This window comes from Dama dama, chromosome 1, assembly GCF_033118175.1.
Source record: "Dama dama isolate Ldn47 chromosome 1, ASM3311817v1, whole genome shotgun sequence".
Classification (NCBI taxonomy): Eukaryota; Metazoa; Chordata; class Mammalia; order Artiodactyla; family Cervidae; genus Dama; species Dama dama.
The window spans coordinates 39,500,543-39,526,317 of record NC_083681.1 but is presented as its reverse complement, the minus strand read 5'-3'; the positions used below and the strand labels follow the sequence as shown (position 1 = coordinate 39,526,317).

Below are 25,775 nucleotides of genomic sequence, written 5' to 3'. Positions count from 1 at the left end.
ACATGGAACAACTGACTGGTTCAAAATTGGGAAAGCAGTATGACAGAGGCTGTATATTGTCACCCCACTTATTTAACTTATATGCAGAGAACGTCATGTGACGTGCTGGGCTGGATGTATCACAAGCTGGAATCAAGGTCACCAGGAAAAATATCAACAGCCTCAGATATGCAGATCATACCACTCTAGTGGCAAAAAGTGAAGAGGAACTAAACAGCCTCTTGATGAACGTGAAAAAGGAGAATGAAAAAGCTGGCTTAAAACTCAACAGTCAAAAAACTAAGGTCATGGCATCTGGTCCCATCACTTTATAGCAAATAGAAGGGAGAAAAGTGAAAGCAGTGGCAGGTTTTATTTTGGGGGGCTCCAAACACACTGCAGACAGTGACTGCAGTCATGAAGTTAAAAGACACTTGCTCCTTGGAAAGAAAGCTATGCCCAACCGAGCCAGCATATTAAAAAAGCAGAGACATCACTTTGCCAACAAAGGTCTCTATAGTCAAAGCAATGGTTTTTCCAGTAGTCATGTATGGATGTGAGTAGGACCATAAAAAAGGCTGAACACCAAAAAACTGATGCTCTTGAATTGTGGCTCTGAGGAAAACTCTTGAGAGTCCCTCGGATTGCAAAGAGATCAAATCAATCAATCCCAAAGGAAATCAACCCTGAATATTCACTGCCAGGGCTGAAGCTGAAGCTCCTAAACTTTGTCCATATAATGTGAAGAGCCAACTCATTGGAAAAGACTCTGGTGCTGGGAAAGACTGAAGGCAAAAGGAGAAAGGGGCAGCGGAGGATGAGATGGTTGGATAGCATCACTGACTCAGTGAGCATAAATCCAAGCAAACTTTGGGAGATATTGGAGGACAGAGAAGCCTGGTGTGCTGCAGTCCCTGGGATCGCAAAGAATCAGACATGATTTAGCAACAACAACAAGCCTCATGGTGATTCCTATGGACTTTCAATGAGTATTTCCTAAGATGAGCTGCAATAGCACTGTTAGTTCTTGGTTCTTATCTCTTTGGTCTCAGGATAATGAGAGACACCTGCTCATCTGACACCTGCTCCAGGACCCCGGAAATCAGACTTCCTTTGACAGTAAGTTTTCTTCCTCAGCTGCTTTCCTTGCAGGAAGGGCCTGATCCTTATCCGACAAGCTTTTTGAATGTCTCATAAGTGTTTCAAACTCAACATGTCTAAGATGCAATTACAGATGATTTTTTAAAACCTATATATTCTCTACTTGTAGTCTTCCCCATTTCGGCATATGATGTCACCATACAGTTATTAAAGCCAAAAACTTGAGTGTCAACCTGTTATTTTCATTTCCAAAATACATCTAGAATATTTTCACTTCTCTCCATGTATCTCCACCAGTACCATCCTAGTCTAAGAAAGCTTTCTTTCATTTTGACAGCTGCTATAGCCTTCTAGCTGAACTTCATGAACTTCAGGATTTTAACCTTGTTTACTTATATACCCAACCCATTCTATACACATGGTAGGAGTAAGCTTTTAAAAATATAAATCAGATCACAACATCGTTTGGTTTAAAATCCTTCAATGGCTTCTAATTGTACTTTGGCTAACAGTTTTTGTTTGTTTGTTTTTTAAGAAAGCACTTGTTAACATTTAATGAATTTTCCAGCATGTGGCTTCAAGCCACCAGGCCATAAGCCCCACCTACACCCTCAGTCTTCTCCTCAGCTCTTCTGCTGAAGAATTTGGCCTTCACGATGACAGGCTGCTTTGGGAGCTTTCCCTTCCCCAAAACTTCGTAGTAACCCTAGAAGAACAGAGAAAAGGGTTTATAACACACCATGGCCAAGAGTGTGAAGAAAGATGCCGACCAACCCACTCCATCTTGGAGCCAGTGAGGGCATGTGTCTGATCTGGGCACTGCTGGGGGCAGTGATTGTGAATCAAGAGCAGCAGATTTTCTCCAAGGACTCTAGCACACCAGGACCAAGAGCTGCCAGGATGTGACTGTAGTCTCGAGCTGGATAACTCGGTTCTTGGGTCCTCTCCAATGCCCTGTGAGCACCACCTGCTTACCTCTCCAGGATCACCGTGCTCTTGGCTTAGTATACTTAATCTCATTGGCTTTCTGTCAGTCCCCAGGCTACACCCAGCTTTTTTCCTGCCTCAGGGACTCTGCTGTTGTACTTTCTTTGCTCGAAATGCTTTTGATGGGGCCAGTTCTCTCTTATTCTTTGTCCCTTGACAAAATTTTAAGTCTTTAAAGTGAGGTTTTTGTAAACCTCCCATCAATGGTAGTTATCTCTGATATTCTCAATTTTGGCAGACTTTCCTTTTCTTTACAAAAACCTGCAATTACTTGCTGTAATTATCTTGTTATTTGTGAAATTTCTTGTTACATGTCTCTTGTACAAGAAAGTAAGCTCTATGAAGGCGGTGATATTGTCTCTTCTTGATTATAACACTAATCCTTGGCACACAGTTGGCCCTGAATAAATATTCTTTAAATGAACAAATGATTGAATGACTTCCCACTTAAATGAGAAGGCTATAAGATCCGGGATTTACCTTGGTTCTCATGCCATTCAGGTGGCCACTTATCCAGCCCAGGCCAGAGAGAAAATATAGAAGATGTTTGAGAACTATAGAAGGAATTAATCTTTTTGCAGTGAAACTATTTGGGGACTTGGAGTCAAGAGAACTGCATTCCAATTTGAGAGAGTTACCTAAACCTGAAAATGGATCATGTTGCCTATTTTGCAGCCCAGTGTCTTATATCCATAATGTCTGACACAGAACAGATGATAAAAATATGATAACTTAATTATTAAAGTCATAATATTACCTTATATGATTTTTAGGAGGATTATATTAGATGTGTATATGTGTTATGGGTATATTATAAATGTTCTTTTAATGTTTCTCTCATAAAACACATAGTTGAAAGAAACACAGCTGCTTTCTTATTCAGAACAACTCTGAAGAAAAACAAAGTTGGAGGACTTACACTTCATGATTCAAAATGTACTGAAAAGATAATCAAGGCAGTGCAGTGGCAGCATAAGACACAAAGATCAATGGAATGGAATTGAGAGTCCCAAAATAAACCATCACTTTTATTATCAGTTGATTTTAAATTAATTACTTATTAATTTATTATTACTAATAAATCAACTATTTACTGTTTTTGGTTGTGCTGGGTCTTCTTTGCTGCCCGCAAGCTTTCTCTAATCATGGCAAGTGGGAGCCACTGTTCATTGCAGTGCTCGGTCTTCTCATTGCTGTGGTTTCTCTTGTTGCAGAGCACAGGCTTTAGGCACCCATGCTTCAGGAGTTGCAGCTCCCTGGCTCTGGAGCCCAGGCTCAGTATTCGTGGCACATGGGCTTAGTTGCTCTATGGCATGCAAAATCCTCTCAGACCGGGGATTGAACCCATATCTAAGATTCAGTTGATTTTTTTTTTAAGTTTTGTTGAGATAAAGTGTCATAACTGACAATTTTCCATTTTAATCATTTTTACATGCACCACTCCATGGTATTAAATATATTCATAATGTGGTACAACCATCACCACCATTTATCTTCATAACTTTTCATCTCTTAGAGCTAAAACCCTATACGCATTAAATAATAACCTTCCCCCTCAATGCCTGACAACCACAATTCTACTTTCTCTCTCTAGATTTTGACTACTCTAAATACCTACTTCATAGAAACATGTAGTATTTGTCTTTTTGTGACTGGTTCATTTCAATCACCATAATATCCTCAAGGTTTATCCATGTTGTAGCATATGTCAGAATTTCCTTCCTTTTAAAGGCTGAAGAGTATGCCATTGTATGTTTATACCACATTTTGCCATTCAATCATCAATGATGAACACATAGATTGCTTCTATGTTTGAGCTATTGTGAATAAAACTGCTAGGAACATGGGTGTACAAAGAATTGTCCTTGCTTCCAATTCTTTTGGGAATATCTCCAGAAGTGGAATGCTAGATGATATGGTAACTGTATTTTTAAGGAGCTGCCATACTCTTTTCCACAGTGGCTGAACCATTTTACTTTCCCACCAACAACATACAAGGATTCTAGTTTCTCCACATCCCCACTGACGTGTTATTGTTGGTCTTTCTTTTTTTGGTACGACCCATCCTAATGGATGTATGTCATTATAATTTTGATTTGCATTTTCCTAATGATTAGTGATGTTGAGCATGCTTCATGTGCTTACTGGCCATTTATAGACAACCTAAAAAAATTTTTTTCCTGACTGCACTGTACAGCTATGAGGATCTTAGTTCCCCATCAGAGTAACTTAGCTGCTCCTGCAGTGAAAACATGGAGTTCTAAGCACTGGACCACCAGGGAATTCCCCCTTGTTGGCCATTTATATATTTTCTTTGGAGAAATGTCTGTTTCAGTCCTTTGCCAAATTTTTAATCAGTTTGTTTTTGTTGTTATTAAGTTTTAAGAGTTCTTTGTATACCCTGAAAATTAATTCCTTATCATATATATGCTTTGTAAATATTTTCCTTTATCCTGTGAGTTGCCCTTTTATTTTATTGACAGTTTCTTTAGAAAAAATATTTTACTTATTATTATTTTGGCTGTGTGAGTCTTCATTGCTTCACAGGCTTTTCTCTAGTTGTGGTGAATGGAGGCTCCCCTCTAGTTGTGGTGCTTGGGTTTCTCATTGCGGTGGCTTCTCTTGTGGTGGAGCACAGGCTCTAGGGTGCACAGGCTTTAACAATATGGGTGCAAAGGCTCATAAGTTGCTGTTTCCGGGCTCGAGAGTATAGGCTCAAAACTTGTGGCGCACAGGCTTAGTTGCTTCTTGGCATGTAAGATCTTCCTGGATCAGGAATGGAACCCGTGACTCCAACATTGGCAGGTGGATTCTTTACCAGCTAGCTACCAGGCAAACATGACAGTGTTTTTTGATGCACAAAATTTTTAGATTTTCATAAACCATAATTTATCCATTTTTAATTTTGTCACCTGTGCCTTTGGTGGCACATTTAGGAAATCATTGCTAAATCCAATATTGTATAGCTTTTGTCCTATTTTTCCTCCTAAGGGTTTTATACTTTCAGGTCTTATATTTGAGTTTTTGATCCATTTTGAGGTAATTTTGTATGTCATGTTAGATAAAAGTCCATTTATTCTTTTGCATGTGAATATCCACTTTTGCTGGGCTTCTCAGGTGTCACTAGTGATAAAGAACCCCTTGCCAATGCAGGAATAAGAGACATGGGTTCGATCCCTGGATTGGGAAGATCCCCTGGAGGAGGGCACGGCAACCCACTCCAGTATTCTTGCCTGGAGAATCCTGTGGACAGAGAAGCATGGTGAGCTACAATCTATAGGGTCCCAGAGAGTCGGACATGACTAAGTGACTTAGCACACAAGCATCCAGGTTTTCCAGCACCATTTGCAAAAAGGCTGCCCTTTTCTAACTGAATTGTCTTGGCACCCTTGACAAAAATTATCTGACCACATATGCAAATAGTTTGTTTCTTGACTTTTCATTTTATTCCACTTCTCTCTCTCTCTCTCTCTCTATATATATATATACATATCTGTCTGTTCTTATGCAAGTACCACACTGTGTATGGTCAATTGGTTTTTGACAAGGATGCCAAGACAGTTCAATGGAGAAATAATAGTACTTTTATTAAATGATGTTGGGACAATTGAGTATCTACATACAAAAGAATGAGGTTGGATTCCTACTCACATCACATACAAAATTCAACTCAAACAGATCAAAGACCTAAATTTAACAACTAAAATCACAAAGCTCTTAGAAGAAAACATAGAAATAAATCTTGGTGATTTTTTATTAAGAAATGGTTTCTTAAATATGACACCCAAAGCACAAGCAACCAAAGAATAAAAAATAAACTGAACTTCATCAAAAGTAAAAATTTTGTGCCAAAGAATACAATCAAGAAAGTGAAAAGAAAACCTACAGAATAGGGGGAAATATTTACAAATTATATATTAAATAAAGGAATTATATTCAAAGTATATAAAGAACTCTTACAAACTCAACAAGAGAAAGACAACCCAATTTTTAAATGGGCTAAAACCCTTTAAACTGAAGGATTTTAATAGACACTTCTTCAAGGAAGATATGCAAATGGCCAATAAGCACATGAAAATATGCTCGACATCATTAGTCATTCAGTTCAGTTCAGTCGCTCAGTCACGTCTGATTCTTTGTGACCCCATGGACTGCAGCATGCCAGGCTTCCCTGATCATCACCAACTCCCAAAGTTTACTCAAACTCATGTCCATTGCGTCAGTGATGCCATCCAACCATCTCACCCTCTGTCGTCCCTGTCTCCTCCCTCCTCCCTTCAATCTTTCCCAGCATCAGGGTCTTTTCCAATAAGTCAGTTTTTTTTTTGCATTAGGTGGCCAAAGTATTGGAGTTTCAGCTTCAGTATCAGTCCTTCCAATGAATATTCAGGACTGATTCCCTTTAGGATTGACCGGTTGGATCTCCTTGCAGTCCAAGGGACTCTCAAGAGTCTTCTCCATTAGGGAAACGCAAATCAAAATCATTAGGGAAATGCAAATCAAAACCACAATTGAGACACAACTGTATACCATGGAATGGATATTTTTTAAAAAGACCACTAAGAATTAGCAAAGGAAAAAAAAAAAGACTTCAATAAACAATGCAGAAAGTTATTTAAATAAAGAAATATTTGTGGGAAAAAAGGAGTGAAAACATGGAGAAATTGGATTCTCATACCTTGCTGGTGGAAATGTAAAGTGCACTTTGGAACACAATATTGTATTTCCTCAAAATGTTAAATATACAGTTATATGACCCAGAAGTCCTCCTCCTAGGTATGTACCTAAGAGGACTGAAAACATGTGCACTCAAAAACTTGTACGCAAATGTTCATAAGAAATGTCATTCATAAAAAGTAAAAAATCAAAATGATCTAAATATCCATCAACTGTGGTATATTTATACAACATTAGCAATAAAAATAAATTAAGCACTAGTATATGCTATAACATAGATGAACCTTGAAAACATTATGGTAATGAAACAAGCTAGACAGCATACCAAGTATCGTATGACTCCTTTTGTATGAAATGCCCAGAATTGGTTAATTCACTGAGAAAGAACTTAGATTAATGGTTGTCAGGTTCTGGGAAAGGGAGGATGACTGCTAATAAGCAGAGAGTTTCTTTCGGGGGTTATGAGATTACAAAGTGGTGATAGTGTTACCACTTTAGGACTTTCACCGGTTCAGGACTGATCCTAAAGAAGATCAGTCCTGGATGTTCATTGTGTCAGGCGAGTGTATGCTCCTTGGTTTTTGTCTCATCACAACAAAGATTTGGAGTGACAGACAGTAAAGCCCCCTCGGTGTGTCACAGCTCTCGGGTCTTGGACAGACCGTGTTACAGCTCTATTGTATTTAGAAGATAGCAGGAAAATCCATCTTAGAGGTGTGAGGGCACGTTGATCCAAAGACGCGAAGAGAAGAGCGCCTCAGCGCATGGGGGGGGGCGGGGAGAGAGAGAGAGAGAGAGCTAGCTTTGGCTCCTGTTTTTATATGTTTTTCTCTCCCTGGGCCTGTCCTATGTAAACTGGGCCAGCCAGGAGTGCTGTTTGTCTTACCTGAGGTTCTCACTCCAGTCCTCAGACCTTCCTTTGTTCTATTTTCACGGGCTTTTTTCCCTTCCAGGTCTTTTAGCCACCGCCATTCTGGACTCCTTTTCCCTATTCTAACTACCTAACAATTGGAAGGACTGATGTTGAAGCTGAAACTCAATACTTCGGCCACCTGATGCCAAGAGCTGACTCATTTGAAAAGACCCTGTTACTGGAAAAGATTGAAGGTGGGAGGAGAAGAGGATGATGGGAGAAGAGGATGAGATAGTTAGATGGCATCACTGACTCAATGGACATGAGTTTGGGTAAACTCCGGGAGCTGGTGATGGACAGGGAGGCCTGGTGTGCTGCAGTCCATGGGGTCGCAAAGAGTCAGACATGACTGAGCGACTGAACTGAACTGTTACTGAATGCAAGTTCTTGTTCCCGACTCACAGCAAGACAGGTAAACCAAAAGTTTGGAGTCCAAAGCAGAGAAAAGTTTATCACAGGGCCAAGCAAGGAGAACAGGTGGCTCACGCTCAAAAACCTGAACTCCCTGATGGTTTACTGGGAGAACAGCATGCAAGATATTTATTTGCAGCATGTGGGATCTAGTTCCCTGAGCAGGGATTGAACTTGGGCCCCCTGCATTGGGAGCATGGAGTTTTAGCCACTGAACCACCGGGAAAGTCCCATATATGACTGTTTTCTGATTGGTTGATGGGGAGGTAACAGAGCAATGTTGTAGGAATCTTCTACTCAGCCCAAAGTTACCATCTTCCACCTAAGATGAGAGCCTTAGTTCTTGACTCAAAGACATTGCATATTCCTTGAATAGGAACCAGGACCCTGCTTTAGTCACTGCACTATAGTTTCTTGATTGTTTCTCCTTTGTTCCTGCATTCCTTTACTTCCCTGATTAACAAATGTTTGAATCAGCTCTTTGGAGTTCCAGGAGATCTAGGAGGCTGACCCCATACTGTGCTGCAGTCCTTGTGGTTACAGGACTATGCACATTTTCAGAACTCATCAAATTATACCTAAAATGGTACCTTGCATATGCCAGTAATATATTGTCAAAGTTGATTTTTAAAAAGAGCATCAAAAACTAAAAAATAAATAAAAAATAAAAAGAGCATCACCCTAAAACCTCCTTTAAGGGTGAAAACATTGAAATTTAAAGATGATACAAGTAGCCAAAGTTGGAAGTACATCTAGCATTAAAAACAGTTCTTGATTCTTTATCTAGGTCTATTTGTATTACAACTTGTAGCTTTTTTTAAGAAGAAAAGCAACCAATGTACTTTTATTTATTTGGTTTTTCCTACCTCTACTGTTTGCTGGATCTTCCTCAGAACACGGTAGTTAAATGTTTACATTTTATTATGTTTGTCTTTTATTTAGCTCAACCTGGGATCAATAAAAATGGATAATAAATAATTCATTGTAGTCCTCAGTTGAATGACAGACTGTCCTACAGTTGCTAAATGCTTTCAGAAAGGGGACTAATAATTTTCCCTGTCAGCTCTTTAAAGGACTAAGAAAAACAGGAAATCTCAGACAGTGCATTGATATAAATAAAAGGTGTTGGTTCCAGGCTTCTGGCTTGTTTGTGTTTCTCTATGGTCTTGTTTCAAAAGAAAGCAAACACTTGGAGAACTCACAACAACTGATTGGTGAAAGTTTTTACAGACTTCATTCGGAAAACGCAGGGGAGCCCCCTGGTGTAGCTTCTTGACACTGCACTTGGGTGATGCTGCCATCAAGTGGAGAGAGAAGAAACACCTGCTAGCCTCACATGTTCGTTCAGATGTTCCAGCGCCTTTATGTTGTCATGGTGACTAGCCTAGCTAATGCAGAATGCCTGCGACTCGGATGTAATTCAACACAGATTATTAAGAGTCTGTTATTTTCTAGGTGTTAGATTGATGCATAGAGAATGGACACTTGGAGACCTCAGAAGTTATATGTAACATAAACATTTTATAGGCAAAATTTGGGGTGAGGACTGCAGGGTAGGTAACTGTGTTTTTTAAAAAAATATGTTTTATTTTACTTATTTGGGTGTGCCAGGTCTTAATTGTGACAAGCGGCATCTTTGATGCAGCATGCAAGAGTCAGACACAATGAGTGACTGAACTGAGCTGAGGAGGCTGAAGCCTTTATCCTGTAAATAAGAAACTGGGATGGAAAAGGTTTTTGTGCCCAGGAGGGCTCCACAGGGTCCCGTTCAATTTCAGTAACTGCACAACTCTGCAAATATACTAAGAACCACTGAGTTGCACACTGTAAGAGGGTAAATTTTATGGTTTGCGGAATATACCTCAATCAAATCATTATAAAAAGAAAAGAACATTTACCCAAAGACCTCATTTCAAGTGTGATGAAATTTAGATCCAAAGAATTTGACTGTTGACACACGTACCAGTGGCTTCTCTTCAAACGAAGCTATAAAAACAAGCCACAAGCTGGGTTAAAATATTGGGAAAAAATCTATCTGATAATGACATTTATCCAGGATATGCAAGGCATTCCATAATAAAAAGACAACTCAATTTTTAAAATGGATAAAAGATTTAAAGATCTTTAACCAAAAAGGATACATGAAGGACAAATAAATACAAGGAAAATGCTTAATATCATTACTGATTAGAGAAATGATGATTAAAGTAACTATTAGAGACATCTACACACCCACTAGAATTGTTAGGGAACCACTGACTGAAACTGCCTGCCTTGGCCAGGCACAATGATGACTGCTTGCCTGAGTTGTCTCCCGACAGGAGGTCCTGATAGAGAACACGGTGACTGGTTTAGGAAAGTTTAGGAGGGGCCCAACTGAGGAGGTAGGAGACAAAATGTCCTGCCAACCTTCCTGAAGCCCTCAGGCTGGAATCCATCTTGACTGAGAGATGCACATGCCACCCGGAAGGACCTTGAGTCACCATATATGGGCCAAGTGAGATATTGCTGACAAATGTCCATATGGTCAAAGCTATGCTTTTTCCAGTAGACATGTATGGATGTAAGAGTTGGACCATAAAGAAGGCTGAGTGCTAAAGAATTGATGCTTTTGTGCTGTGGTGTTGGAGAAGACTCTTGAGAATCCCTTGGACACAAGGCAATCAAATCAGTCAATCCTAAAGGAAAGCAGTCCTGAATATTCACTGGAAGGACTGATGTTGAAGCTGAAACTCCAATACTTTGGCCACCTGATGTGAAGAACGGACTGATTGGAAAAGACCCTGATGCTGGGAAAGATTGAAGGTAGGAGGAGAAGGGGACGACAGAGGATGAGATGGTTGGATGGCATCACTGGCTCTATGGACATGCGTTTGGGTAAACTCCGGGAGTTGGTGATAGACAGGGAGGCCTGGCGTGCTACAGTCCATGGGGTCGCAGAGTTGGACACAGCTGAGCGACTGAACTGAACTGAGGTCTGAATGATTTCAATGAGCCTAGAGCTATGCATTTTCCCAAACATAGAAAAGCACACAATTCATTAACTTGAGGTGTCAGGTTTTCTTAATCAAAAGTAATTTTTTGAAGTTTCGACCACCTGGTCTTTGTTTCGAAAACTCCTGCACATCCCGGTCCCCTTCTTACTTCTTTGGAGCAGACTCTCTGAGCTGAGACATTGCATCCTGGTCTTAAGTCCTCAGTTTTGTCACCAAGTGAAACACAATTCTCAACTTTCAGGTTGTGCAGTTTTTTCAATCTGCAGATTATTACCAGGGCCTGGAGGAAGGGCGAAGAGAGAGTTGTTGTTTAACGGGTTAGGGTTTTAGATTCATACGATGAAAAATCTCTGGAGATCTATTTGATGACAATGTGAATTACTTAGCACTATTTATGTTATGTGTTTTTACCACAATAATTTTTTTTTAATCATCACAGAAAAAAACAGTTAAAATTAAAAAAAAAAGATTCATTGAACTGAAACTAGTCATTCATTGAAACATTGAAAAGAAAATGAAACGGCAAATCACATACCAGGAGAAACTATTAAATATGTGTATCTGCAGTGGAGGCAGTGATACTCTCTTCAAATTTCCCTTCTATAACTGCCAGGTATTTGGGCTGCTAAAAGCTTGACAGTTAGGTCTGCCTCAGACACTGCCCTTGACCAAAAGAGAAAAAAATGTTAAGATGGAAGAGAAGAGGAAAGATAAGGGCATCCAGAGAGTGGGGAGGAAAACTAGGGTTTCGTGGAGACATGGAAATCACAGGAAGAACATGCATCACAAAAGAGGTAGTTTGTCAATTGCTTCTGAGTGATTATGTAAGAGAAAGACTAAATATGTATGCACAATGGCATACCTGATAGCATCTTGGAGGTCACTGGAGACAAGAGGTAAGAGCAACTTAGTTACCTAATGGGGACAGAAGCCAAACTGTATGGTGTTCATGAGTGTTACCTAATGGGGACAAAAACCAGACTGTATTGTGTTCAGGAGTAGGAGGTAAGCAAACAGGCCCAGTAAGTGAAACAGCTCTGAAAAAAATTTGAATGCAAAGGGGAAGAGTGAATTAGGTTTGCACTTGGAGCAGCTATATGGGTTGGAGGGTAAAATGTTTAAAAATTCAATTTAATTATTTTTGAATAAGAATAATAATATTGGGTTGGCCAAAAAGTTTGCTTGGATTTCTCCGTAAGATGCTATAAGATCTTTTGGGAAAATCTGAATGAGCTTTTTGGCCAACTCAATAAATTCACTTGGTTTAAATTTTTTAAATTATACACTGAGTAGTCTTACAGTCTTACTCTAGTTCCCCACAATTCTCTTCCTCTACTCTGATCTTTATATGTAACCATTGTCTATTAGTTTTTTTGGATCTTTCCATTATTTCTTTAGGCAGATATAAACACATACTAACGTAGTGAATGTGAATGTAATGTAAATTAATAGTCCTCCCCTCTTTCTTACACCAAAGCAGCATAGCTTTGATTTTTTTCACTTAACAATACATCCTGTGTATCTTTTCAGACCTATTCAGGGACACAGGTTGTTTCCAACCATTTGCTACTGTAAATGATGCTACACTGGCTAATCTTATACGATTGAAAGTCTATACATATAGGCATGTTTTTAGGTTAATATTTCAGAAGTGAGATTTCTGGATTAAAGATTGGAGCATTTTAAATTTTGATGGATAACATCAAATTGCCTTCCATGGGGTTTGTATCATTTTGTTCTCCCAGGCATTATGTGAAAATGCCTGTTTCCCCTAGCTCCAGTCACAGAAAATGCTATCACACCTTTGAGTTTTTTATAATTTCATGAGTGGTCACTGTTATTTTAATATACTTTTATTTTGCATTTATCTTATTATGAAAGCAGTTGAACATGTTTTTGTATGTTTAAAAGCAATTTGCATTTTTTAAATAATGTACTTTGTCTCTCAAAGAGTCTTATTGCTTATATCTAACTATTTTTCCTTTGCGTTATTGGCCTTTTTCTTCTCAATTTCTCAGAGCTCTTTATATATTAGGGGAGAGGGAGCTTTTAATGACACAAGTGAGAAGAGAATAATAAAGTAAGTTTAGTAAGAACAGCTGAGGAGTAATATCAAAAGCAAAAATGCAAATATTAGCTTTAAGTAAGAGATAGTATACATTTTGTTGTTGTTCAGTTGATAAGTCGAGTCCGACTCCATGATCCCATGAATTGCAGCATGCCAGGCTTCTCTGTTATTCACTATCTCCCGGAGTTTGCTCAACTCGTGTCCATTGAGTTAGTGATGCCATCCAACCACCTTATCCTTTGTTGCCCCATTCTGTTGCCCTCAGTCTTTCCCAGAATCAGGGTCTTTTCCAATGAGTCAGCTCTTCACATCAGGCAGCCAAAGTATTGGAGCTTCAGCTTCAACAATCAGTCTTCCAATGCATATTCAGTGTTGATTTCCTTTAGGATTGACTGGTTTGATTTCCTTGCAGTCTCAGGGACTCTCAAGAGTCTTCTCCAACACCACAGTTCAAAAGCATCAATTCTTCGGTGTTCCAGCCTTCTTTATGGTCCAACTCTCCCATCACCCCACAACTTCTGGAAAAACCAGAGCTTTGACTATATGGACCTTTGTTGACAAAGTGATGTCTCTGCTTTTAATATGCTGTCTAGATTTGTCATAGCTTTTCTTCCAAGGAACAAGTGTCTTTTAATTTCATGGCTGCAATCACCATCCTCAGTGATTTTGGAGCCCAAGAAAAGAAAATCTTTCACTGTTTCTACTTTTTCCCCATCTATTTGCCATGAAGTGATGATATCAGATGTCTTGATCTTAGTTTTTTGAATGCTGAGTTTTAAGCCAGTTTTTTCACTCCTCTCTCACCCTCATTAAGAGGCTCTTTTGTTACCTTACAACAAAAGGGACAGAGGGAATTGGGTCCACATGCAGGTGGATGTGAGGATTTTGTGGTAGAGCTTCAGGAGTACCAGATTATCAACTCCTACTTTCACAATTAAATAGAAGATTAGTTCATCTGCAGAGACTTGATAAGGGGCCAGAGATGGGAAGAGAGATGTTTAGAAGGCTGAGAATGGGATATCTAATTTAGTGATTTTATAGGCAAATAGTTTTAGGTGAAAATAATAACAAGGATGTAGTATTGGGACTATGTGACTGAAGTGACAGGGGTAGAGGTTACTGAAAATAAAATGTTCAGGAGACCAAAAGGCAGGATGTTAGATCATTAGTATTCTACAGACATGGAAGTCACCTATGGTGATGTCAGGTGTAAGAGTGGAGAGGAAGGTTTATGAGCTGAGTGCCTGTGTCTACAATGCCTGAGAGGTAGAATCTAGGATGTCAAGAGACGACAGGCACAAGGAAGACTAGAAGGTGATAAAGCTGAGTGGCATGAACTATGAAAAAGCAAAGATTTTTACAAGTGGATAGAACAGTAAGTGTGAAAAAGCAACACTAAGAAGCAAAGGAAAAAGAGGCTTCTGACTGCACCTAATATACAGAACTACACAGGGTTGTGAAAGAATGGTAAAGAATCTGCCTGCAATGCAGGAGACCTGGGTTCAACCTCTGGATTGGGAAGATCCCCTGGAGAAGGGAATGGCTACCCACTCCACTATTCTTGCCTGGAGAATTCCGGACAGAGGTGACTGGCAAGCTATAGTCCATGGAGTTGCAAAGAGTCAGACAAAACTTAGAGACTAGCACTTCTCCCAGGTGGCACAGGTGTAAAGAATCCCCCTGCCAATGCAAATACACAAGAGATGCAGGTTCGATCCCTGGGTTGGGAAGATTCCCTGGAGTAGGAAACAGCAACCCACTTCAGTCTTCTTGCCTGAAAAATTCCATGGACAGAGGAGTCTGGCAGGCTACAGTTCATGGGGTTGCAAAGAATCAGATACCACTGAGCACACATGTAGCCTACATAGGGGTCTGAAAGAATAAGCAGGCTTCACTTCCATGGGCTGTAGTACAATCTGACCCTCAGGAATATGCTTTACAGATTTGAATATTCTAATAATATAGAGGTTTGAGTTACTATTTATGAACATGAACACCCTTCTACTTACTGACCTTTGAGAATCATCACGTAGGAGACATGTTGCCAATGTTAACACCACCTGCAGCTATAGTCTCATCATTTCAGGTTAAGGTTTGCGGTATTGCAAATGCCTCTTAGCTTTTACACTGGAGCTTGTCAAGGAGGAGATCAGATGAGACAGAGGCTAAGGGGATAAGGAGATTGGATGTTTGAAGGAGGAACCCTCACTAAGTGAGAGAAAATTATTAATGGTCCACCATGGGTCAGACCCTGTCCTAAGCACTTTATGTGTAAAAAATCATTTACATCTCACAACCTAGTGAGGTAAGTTGTCATAAACTCACTCTTATTTTTCAGATTATGAAAACTGAGGAAAAGAGATAGTAGGTAACTTGCCCTGGTGTGTCACACAATTTGTGACAGAAGGGAGACTCAGCCAGTCCTAGTTCCAGAAGCCATGCTCTTGACCACCCTACCATGTCCTTTCCAGAAAAACTACATCCAGGTACTACCTTGGAAATCCTTAAACATGATATGGGTTTTACTTGGCAGCTGTTCTGGAGCCTTTCCATCATCCCTCAAAGAAAATCTCTAAGGGACTTCCCTAGTGGTCCAGTGGTGAAGACTCTGGGCACCCAGTACCAGAGGCCCAGGTTAAATCCCTGGTCAAGGAATTAGATACCACATGCTGCAATTAAAGACCCCATGCACCACAGCTAAGACCAGCACAGCCAAATAAATAAATAAAAACATTTATTTATTAAATATTAAAAAGAAAATCTCAAAGAGATTGAGTAATCCTGGATTGTGCAAAGAATTAAACTGCGGGGAATGTGGGAAGAGAGAGACAAGAGAATCAGGCTGTACATTATAAAAAACAAAATAGGTTAATGGAAGCAGAGTTTGAATAGTCAGGAAGATTTTGAGAAGTGAAACCAGAGTAGAATTGTCCTTTCTGATGGCTCCTCTGTTCTTAGTCATTCTTTTAAGCTCATGGTCTGGGACTTTGAGGGAGGCATAGTCATTCTGGAATAGTGCTGTGAGGTTAGCTTCATGTCTCAGTTCTTAAATGCTAAGAGGTGGGGGAGATTGTGGGGAAGAGAAAGGAGATGCCTCTCTTCCTGCTGTCTCTGTTTCAGAACTGACCTCACAAAACTTCAGATCCACCCAAGTCTTTGGGATCTTTTGAAGAATGCAGACCAAGGAAGTCTCTGATGTATTTCAAACAGCTGTGGAGACTTAGCTATAACCAGAGTAAACCATTATTTATTTACTTATTTTTTACTGAGTTGTTCAAGATAGCAAGTCACAAAATAGTACATGCTGTTTGAGCCCATTTTTTTTTAAATTACCCCAACAAAGATACTTGGATGCAATCTCAAAATCGACAGAATGATCTCTCTTTGTTTCCAAGGCAAACCATTCAATATCACGGTAATCCAAGCCTATGCCCCAACCAGTAAAGCTCAAGAAGCTGAAGTTGAGTAGTTCTATGAAGACCTACAAGACCTTCTAGAACTAACACCCAAAAAAGATGTCCTTTTCATTATAGGGGACTGGAATGAAAAAGGAGGAAGTCAAGAAACACATGGAGTAACAGGCAAATTTGGCCTTGGAGTATAGAATGAAGCAGGGCACAGGCTAATAGAGTTGTGCCAAGAGAATGCACTGGTCATAACAAACACCCTCTTCCAACAACACAAGAGAAGACTCTACACATGGATATCACCAGATGGTCAACACCAAAATCAGGTTGATTATATTCTTTGCAGCCAAAGATGGAGAAGCTCTATGTAGTCAGCAAAAACAAGACCTGGAGCTGACTGTGGCTCAGATCATGAACTCCTTATTGCCAAATTCAGACTTAAATTGAAGAAAGTGGAGAAAACCACTACACCATTCAGGTATGACCTAAATCAAATCCCTTATGACTATACAGTGGAAGTGAGAAATAGATTTAAGAGACTAGATCTGATAGAACTATGGATGGAGGTTCATGACATTGTATAGGAGACAGGAATCAAGACCATCCCCAAGAAAAAGAAATGCAAAAAAGCAAAATAGCTGTCTGAGGAGGCCTTACAAATAGCTGTGAAAAGAAGGGAAGCCAAAAGCAAAGGAGAAAAGGAAAGATATACCCATTTGAATGCAGAGTTCCAAAGAATAGCCAGGAGAGATAAGAAAGCCTTCCTCAGTGATCAGTGCAAAGAAATAGAGGAAAACAATAGAACAGGAAAGACTAGAGATATCTTCAAGAAAATCAGAGATACCAAGGGAACATTTCATGCAAAGATGGGCTCAATAAAGGACAGAAATGGTATGGACCCAATAGAAGCAGAAGATATAAAGAATAGGTGGCAAGAATACAAAGAACTGTACAGAAAAGATATTCATGACCCAGATAATCACAATGGTGTGATCACTCACCTAGAGCCAGACATCCTGGAATGTGAAATCAAATGGGCCTTAGGAAGTATCACTATGAACAAAGCTAGTGGAGCTGATGGAATTCCAGTTGAGCTATTTCAAATCTTGAAGGATGATGCTGTGAAAGTGCTGCACTCAATATGCCAGCAAATTTGGAAAACTCAGCAGGGGCCACAGGACTGGAAAAGGTCAGTTTTCATTCCAATCCCGAAGAAAGGCAATGCCAAAGAACGCTCAAACTACTGCACAATTGTACTCATCTCACACGCTAGTAAAGTAATGCTCAAAATTCTCCAAGTCAGGCTTCAGCAGTACGTGAACCGTGAACTTCCAGGTGTTCAAGCTTGTTTTGGAAAAGGCAGAGGAACCAGAGATCAAATTGCCAACATTCACTGGATCATTGAAAAAGCAAGAGAGTTTCAGAAAAACATCTATTTCTGCTTTATTGACTATGCGAAAGCCTTTGACTGTGTGGATCACAATAAACTGTGGAAAATTCTGAAAGAGATGGGAATACCAGACCACCTGACCTGCCTCTTGAGAAACCTGTATGCAGGTCAGGAAGCGTCAATTAAAACTGGACATGGAACAACAGACTGGTTCCAAATAGGAAAAGGAGTACATCAAGGCTGTATATTGTCACCCTGTTTATTTAACTTATATGCAGAGTACATCATGAGAAACACTGGGCTGGATCAAGCACAAGCTGGAATCAGGATTGCCAGGAGAAATATCAATAACCTCAGATATGCAGGTGACACCACCCTTATGGCAGAAAGTGAAGAACTAAAGAGCTTCTTGATGAAAGTGAAAGAGGAGAGTGAAAAAGTTGGCTTAAAGCTCAACATTCAGAAAACTAAGATCATGGCATCTGGTCCCATCACTTCATGGGAAATAGATGGGGAAACAGTGGAAGCAGTGTCAGACTTTATTTTGGGGGGCTCCAAAATCACTGCAGATGGTGATTGCAGCCATGAAATTAAAAGACACTTACTCCTTGGAAGGAAAGTTGTGACCAACCTAGATAGCATGTTAAAAAGCAGAGACATTACTTTACCAACAAAGGTCCGTCTAGTCAAGGCTATGGTTTTTCCAGTGGTCATGTATGAATGTGAGAGTTGGACTATAAAGAAAGCTGAGTGCTGAAGAACTGATGCTTTCAAACTGTGGTGTTGGAGAAGACTCCTGAGAGTCCCTTGGACTGCAAGGAAATCCAACCAGTCCCTCCTAAAGGAGATCAGTCCTGGGTGTTCATTGGAAGGACTGATGCTGAAGCTGAGACTCCAATACTTTGGCCACCTGATGGGAAGAGCTGACTCATTTAAAAAGACCCTGATGCTGGGAAAGATTGAGGGCAGGAGGCGAAGGGGACGATAGAGTATGAGATGGCTGGATAGCATCACCGACTCGATGGACATGGGTTTGGGTAAACTCCGGGAGTTGGTGATGGACAGGGAGGCCTGGCGTGCTATGGTTCATGGGGTCACAAAGAGTCGGACATGACTGAGTGACTGAACTGAACTGAACTGAACAAAGATGTCCGTATCTGTATACAAAAAACTTTAGATGCCATATGTAACCAATGGTGGTTAAATCTGAGGAGCTATTATAAGTATTTATAAATATAATTTTCCATCTATAATTTTTTTCTTCTTTGACAAAAAACATAGCCTATAAAAGTTTAAAAATTAAATAAAGAAGTTAATTGCAACGTTAATAGTGGGTCATGAAACCATTTAGCAAGATAAGGTCAAGAAAATAAAAAGGGTCTCCCTGAAAGCTGTGTGTGTCTCAGAGGATAATGTTAGTCGAATTCGGCCTCTCCATACTACGTGTCTACTTTCCCCATAACAACCAATCCCAGCAGGGTCACATCAATTGTCAGCACCCTCAGTTTGACTTTTTCTGATTTTTTTCTATTCATTCCTCTCTTGGAAGATTCATCTTCACTGTCAGGTCAGGAGATGTGGGTATAGTTTTCCAAGCCTACTTGTGCCCACACCAGTGCTCTGCTGGCAGAGGGACATAGTTGTGCACTTTCTTGGACTCACTCACACTTAAAGCTACTAGCACCAACCTTGCCACTTCCTGATATGGCAGTTCTGTCATTTATCCTCTTCCTTTTCCCAATCATCCCTGGCTCCTCTGCTTAACAAAATTAATAAACTCCAATGACAGGTTTAATTCTGTCTCTTCTACCTGGTAGGACTGGGAGGGTGGCAAAAAAGAAAGAACATCACCCCTCAAAAAAGTGATGCTCCTGAAGCTTACTCCAAAAAGATTCAGCAACATCCTCTCTCTATTGAGACAGAGATATCTCTGTGTCTAATGAGGTATGATCCTGTGATGAGCTATAGTTTTATCTTAACCTTTTCTGCTGGGGCTTGACTAGAATACCTCCCCTAGCATCATCCATATGCTGTATGTTCTCAACCTTTGCTTGTCCTTGACTTACTATATGAGCTGAAGGCATGGCCCAGACTCATGGTATCTTTCCTTAGGCATTCTAAGGAATAGAAATAGGAGACATTTTATCCCACCAAAACACTAACATCAAATATGTCATGAGAATTTCTTAGATTGTCTCACCAGGGTTCTCAATTATTTCACCAAACTTCTCAGAGTTTGGTAATATTCATATATGTTCATGTCATTTGGTTATTACCCTTCATGACATTTTTCTCCTGCTAAGAAAGACCAGTTAATCTCTGGATTAACCAGGAAACACCACCAATGCCCCTTAACCAAGACAAATGTCCAACCAGCTGAGTTACTAAGAATTAAATGAAATGAGGTTGGATACAAACACTCATTAGTATTATTTTCTGCTGCTTAGAAGCAACATGCTGCATATCCCTGACAGACTATCACTTTTCTAAAAACTGGGAGTGTCATATCCCTCGAAAATTCTTTTTGATGATGTTGAAGTTTTGTTCTCATTGTTTAAAATATCTAGAACTTTGGGACTTCTGTGGTGGTCCATTGGCTAAGACTTCATGATCCTAGTGCAGGGGGCCCAGGTTTGATCCCTGGTCAGGGAACTAGTTCTCACATGCCACAACTAGGAGTTCACATGCCACAACTAAGACACAGCACAGCCAAATAAATAAATATTTTTAAAAAATATCTAGAGCTTCTTAATGCATGGTTAAGTCCATTATTGAAGAAAGTAGTGGGAAAAGAAAGCCTGAGTGTTTTTCAAGTATTGGAAGAATTAAAAGCCTGTGTCCCTGGAGAGGTAGATTAGCAAAAAGTAGGAAAAGGCCAGTAGAAGTATGGAAGTAATAGCTTCCTTAGAGAAATCAGAACAGTCCAAATATAGTGCACTGGAAACATACAGGTAGCTACGCTAAGCCGTGGCAGAACTCTCTGTACCTTGGCTTGGTGATCTGTGGCAAAGTTCCCCATGGCTGAGTTTTCGCAACTGAACCGTCTAATTTTGTGTAATATGAAGTCTAATGAAAAATGATCTCATGGCAGAACTCATGGACTAAATGAGACTAGGCCTTGAGGCTGTCTCTGGTAGTGATCACACTAGACTGAAAGCTAGAGGTCCCTGTCTTGTTTACCTTGCAACTCAGTAAGCTCTGGAATCTGGATAAAATCCAAAGACAGACAAGAAGAACCATGAAGAATGATTGACACTGAACTTATTCCTCCTCTTGGGATAAGATTTTATTTGACAGAGAAAAACAAAAACTGTCACACTGTTGGTACCTGCCACGGTGGTGGGAAAGACTGGAGGAATCTGTTTCCGTGAAGCAATCTGGATGATCCACACATTAGTGTTTTAAGTTATAGTCAAACTTCTAACTCAAGTCTTAGTGCCAGGGTCCCCAGAGATTTTTACATTCTATCACACATAACATATATGAAAGTTAATTTAGTTAGCTGGGCACCTGAAGTTGTCTTCTGTTCTTTCTTAGCAGGAATATGTATGTATATTTTTGTGTGCAAAATAAAACTAAATACAACATATAATCTTATATATATACTTTTTTTTTTTGACTAATCTTATATATATACTTTTAAACAATTATTCATTTAAATTTCTCACAAAGGAAAGTTTGAAACAGGGGTTTAAGTTTAGGAGGTAAGCAGGAGGGAGAGAATAAAGTGAATGAGACATAGAAGAACTGCTGATGGTGGGAGGTATGAAGAGAGTAACATGGAAATCTACCTTGCCAAATGTGAAATAGAGAGCCAGTGGGAATTTGCTGCATGACTCAGGGAACTCAAACCGCGGTTTGGTAACAGCCTAGAGGAGTGGGATGGGGAGGGATGTCCAAGTGGAAGGGGACATGGGTAAATCTGTGGCTGAGTCCTGGTGATATTTAGTAGAAACCAATGCAGTACTATAAAGCAATTATCCTTCAATTAAAAATAAATACTTTTTTTAAAAAATGAGACAAACTCCTGATAAAAGATGTGTTATTCAGTGAGTTATTGCATAGGCAATTGGAATTCAATCCCTCTCTGAACCCTCTAAAGAGCTACACAAACTGGGCTTCAGGATTGTCCTTCTTAAGGATGGAAAGCTAGGGTTTGTTCGTTTTGTTTTTACTGATTCTCACTCTGCATTGAGGCTTGCTCCTCAGAGTGTTTCTGGACTACCCCGTGGAGGGACTACCCTATGCAGCATGTGGGATCTCAGTTCCCTGACCAAGGATTGAATCCAGGCCTCTTGCATTGAGAACAAGGAGTCTTAACAACCAGACCACCAGGGAAGTCCTTGGATTTTAGTCTTTTATCCGAGAGATAAGATTTGCAAAAATCTTCTCCCATTATGTATATTGCCTTTCACTTTTTCAGTGGGTGTACTTTGAAACACAAAAATTTTTAATTTAGATTAAGTGTAATTAATCTATTTTTCCTTCAGCTGCTGCTTTTAGTTTCATATTTAAGAAGCAATTGCCTAATCAAAGATCATAATCTATCTCTATGTTTTCTTCTAAGAGTTTTATACTTTTACTGTTTGGACTTCAGTTTTTATTCATTTTAAGTTAATTTTTGTATATGATGTGAGGTATAAGTCCAAATTCACTCTGTAGTATGTGGATATCCTGCTGTCCCTGCACTATTTGTTGAAAAATTATTTTTTTCCAATTGAATTGTCTTGGCACCTTTGTTAAAACTCAGCTGTTCATGAAATGTAAGGGTTTATTTATGAATCCCAGTTTTATTCCACTGATCTGTCTTTCTATCCTTATGCCAGAACCACACTGTCTTGATTAGTGTAGCACTGTCTTGAAATTGGGAAGCTTGAGTCCTTTGAATTTGTTCTTCTTCAATACTGTTTTGGATTGTTTGGTTATTCTTAGTCCCTTGAATTTCCATATAAATTTTAAGAAAAGCTTGCCAATTTCTGCAAAGAGGTCAACTGTGATTGTAAATTGTTATTTAACTTTTCTTAATAATAAATTACTTGTAACATACCTCATGCTGATTATAACATTTTTCAACATGAATACTGAGAATCATACACATATTTATTATTTTTGTGCATGTGCATTATGAAATTCTATGAAGGTGCCATTCAGAGGATAGCAGTTGAAAATCATAGCAAAAATTTCTAACTTTGTGAAAATATATTTTTTTATTTTCATGAAGCATAATGATATACATATAACAGTGACACAACATGACTGTTTTTGTCCTTTTCAAATGTACCATGTGATATTTTTGTTGTAGAGGATAAATGTTAACAAGATTGCAGACAGATTCTTCTTGTTTTTTATTTTTCAGTTAATTATAGAGTGCTGAATAATATTGTTCAATAAAAGTATTCTCTCATTATATTTCTGAACTACTTTGGCATTAATCTGGAAGTTCAATTGAACTCTCGATTTAGTGTAATTACTTTTCCAAAAGATAGTATCTGTGAATCAGATCAAATAAAACGTAACACTTCTACAGCATAAAAAAATATACCGAGTACCTCACATAGGTCGAGCCCATCTCTTCATTGTGAAACTTGAATTTATCCTGGTCACTTCCGTCTGACCCAGATAAAGTATTTCTTTAATTGTTGAAATGTGGCTTCCTTACCTTACCAATTACACTCTTCCTCCAGTGTTGCCACATTCAGGGATCAGTTTTCTTTTGTTTCATGTAACGTATATACTTCATTAGGGACTAATGGTAAAGGCGGCACTAGTGGTAAAGAATCCACCTGCCAATGCAGTAGACGTAATAGACATGGGTTCAATCCCTGGGTTGGGAAGATCCCCTGGAGGAGGGCACAGCAACCTACTCCAGTATTCTTGCCTGGAGGATCCCAGGAACAGAGGGGCCTGGACGGCTATGGTGCATAGGGTCGCAAAGAGTTGGACATGACTGAAGCAACCTAGCATGCCCACATGCATGCCGCATTAGACACGATGGCTTGCTCTCTACTCCATGAACTATGTCCTTTGAACTCTGTCCAGGTATTATACTATTCTGGATCTCCTACTTCTGAACACCTGGTCTCCACTTTCCCTAATACTCCCTATTCTTCTTACCACACCCAAGGAACATGACCTTGGTTACCCTGGTCCTTGCTTAATAATTTCAAAACAATTCTTATCCTGATGTTTTCTCATCAAGGCTCATGCCCCCTGTTGTCTAGAGGGCAGAGCTACTTGAACACCAGTTCAGTTCAGTTCAGTTCAGTCTCTCAGTCGTGTCCGACTCTTTGAGACCCCATGAATCGAAGCACGCCAGCAGATCACCTCAAATATGGTATATCTGGATATGGACTCCCTTCACTCTAATCAACTTCCTTTCAACTTCATTTCATGATGGTAACAATCATTTCCTTGTGTCACTAGAGTTCAGTCCCCGGCCCTTCATCCCCTATATATAGTCAGTTACCATAAAGTCCTGCAGGTATATCCGGCAAGAATTCGTCCGGCAAGACGATCTATTCATCTCCATTCCGCTTCCACCACTTGTACAATTACTTATGAAACTTTTTGTTCATGAGGTCAAGGGCAACCTAGTTAAGAACTTTAATCTGCAAGAGCTTTGATCTGTAAGACATGCACCAGACTAGAAGGCAAAATAAGCCCTAAGAGCTGGGCCAGATAAAATAATTTGTTGATCAGAGTTGAAGGGGAAACACTAGAGATATCTTCAGGAAAATTGGAAATATCAAGGGAATATTTTGCCCAAAGATGTGCATAATAAAGGACAGAAAAGGTAGAGACCTAGTAGGAGGAGAAGAGAACAAGAGGAAATGGAAAGAATACATGGAAGAACTGTACCAAAAAGATCTTAATGAACTGGATAACCACAATGGTGTGGTCAGTCACCCAGAGCCTGGACATTAGCCCAGACATTCTGGAGTGTGAAGTTAAGTGGGCCTTAGGAAACACTGCTCAGTAAAGTTGGTATATGTGATGGAATTCCTGTAGAGCTGTTCAAAACCCTAAAAAGATGGTGCTATCAAAGTGTTGCACTCAATATGTCAGCAAATCTAGAAGACCCAGCAGTGGCCACAGGACTGGAAAAGGTCAATCCTTATCCCAATCCCAAGAAGGGCAGTACTAAAGAATGTTCAGACCATCAGACAATTGCACTCATCTCCCATGCTAGTAAGGTCATGCTTAAAATCTTGCATGCGAGGTTTTAGCATTATGTGAATCAAGAACTTCCCAACATCGAAGCTGGGTTTAGAAAAGGCAGAGGAACCAGAGATCAAATTGTTAACATTCACTGGATCATAGAGAAAGCAAGGAAATTCCAGTAAAACATCTACCTCTGTTTTGTTGGCTACATTAAGGCTTTTGACTGTGGATCATAACAAATAGTGGAAAGCTGTTAAAGAGATGAGAATACTGGACCATTTTGCCTGTCTCCTGAGAAACCTGTATGTGGATCAAGAAGCAGCAGTTAGAACCCTGTATGGAACAACTGATTGGTTCAGAATTGAGAAAGGAGTAAGATAGAGCTATTTGCTGTCACCCTGATTATTTAACCTATACACTGAGCACATAATGAGAAATGCTAGGCTGGATGAATCACAAACTGGAATCAAGATAATCAGAAGAAACATCAACAACCTCAGATATGTGAATGATACCACTCTAATGGCAGAAAGTGAAGAGGAACTAAAGAACCTCTTGATGAGGGTGAAAGAGGAGAATGAAAGAGCCCACTTAAAACTAAACATTTAAAAAACTAAGATCATGGCATCTGGCTCCATTGCTTCATGGCACATAGAAGAGGAAAAGGTGGAAGTAGTAACAGGTT

General features: G+C 39.6%; 1 non-coding gene across 1 annotated transcript; it reads right to left on the bottom strand.

The window, feature by feature from the left end:
• Window positions 1–1,879: 1,879 nt before the first annotated feature.
• LOC133064898 (small nucleolar RNA SNORA3/SNORA45 family) lies at window positions 1,880–1,999 on the bottom strand. Its single transcript, XR_009694766.1, has one exon. It is a non-coding gene; the product is annotated as a small nucleolar RNA SNORA3/SNORA45 family (small nucleolar RNA).
• Window positions 2,000–25,775: the final 23,776 nt, after the last annotated feature.